This window comes from Otolemur garnettii, unplaced genomic scaffold, assembly GCF_000181295.1.
Source record: "Otolemur garnettii isolate 467f Iridium unplaced genomic scaffold, OtoGar3 scaffold00003, whole genome shotgun sequence".
Lineage (NCBI taxonomy): Eukaryota > Metazoa > Chordata > Mammalia > Primates > Galagidae > Otolemur > Otolemur garnettii.
In genome coordinates, this window is record NW_003852398.1 from 14,848,451 (window position 1) to 14,849,399 (window position 949).

Below are 949 nucleotides of genomic sequence, written 5' to 3' on the forward strand. Positions count from 1 at the left end.
GGAGGCACATGCAGAAAAGCAGAGGGAACAGGTGAATGACAACACATATCACGGTCCCTGTGCCTGCTTCACCTCTCCCCCTTACTCCGTGATTATTACCATTTCTCCAGAATGAATTTGCTTGTAAAAACCAACGATGTGGGATTGATCTTTAAATTCTTTTCCTGTTCTCTGTGAAAATACACACACTGAGGACAAAAATGACTCAATTTTCCATGGATCTAATCTCCCCAGTCTGTTTTCCCCAAATTCACAACTAAATGAGCTTTACTATGTCTACCATGTTTGAGAAACTATGCTAGGTCCTGGGGAGAAAGTAATTAAATAAGAGGAAGGATTTCTCCACTCATAGACGTTATAGTATAGTATGTTTCCAGGCGGCATCTATTTAGACAGTTTTTTCCAAATGAATATTATGCTTTACTATGTTGTATTCTAGGTCATGGTCATGGCTTGTGAAATGAACAAAGTATATGTGGAAAAGGTTCATCAAATGCTTTAGACATGCTGACTGTTGTGGCAAATTGACATCAGGGGCTTCTGAGCTTGAACTGGTCAGAAAGAAGACTTAGTTACCTACCAAATATACTATGTAAAAGTACTTAACCTTGACTATGTAGAAAAACAAGAGCTGCCTTTTTTTAAAATCAAATGCTTCCTCATTTTTGAACCAAAATGCTCCCCCATGTTGTCATTATAAAGCATTCCGTCTTCAGACTCTCCCAGCCGTTTCTCATTATTAATTCTTTAACCTCTAAACACTTCATCCTTAAATACTCCTCTATTTGGATTCCTCAATAAAATTTCCTGTATCTACCTATTGCAGTGTCCATCTTACCATCAAGTTTTTGAGATAGTAGACTATATTTCCAATGTTTAATTTTCACCTATCATTCTCTAGTGTATATACTACAATTTGATTTATTTCTTAAAAAACATGTTAATGACT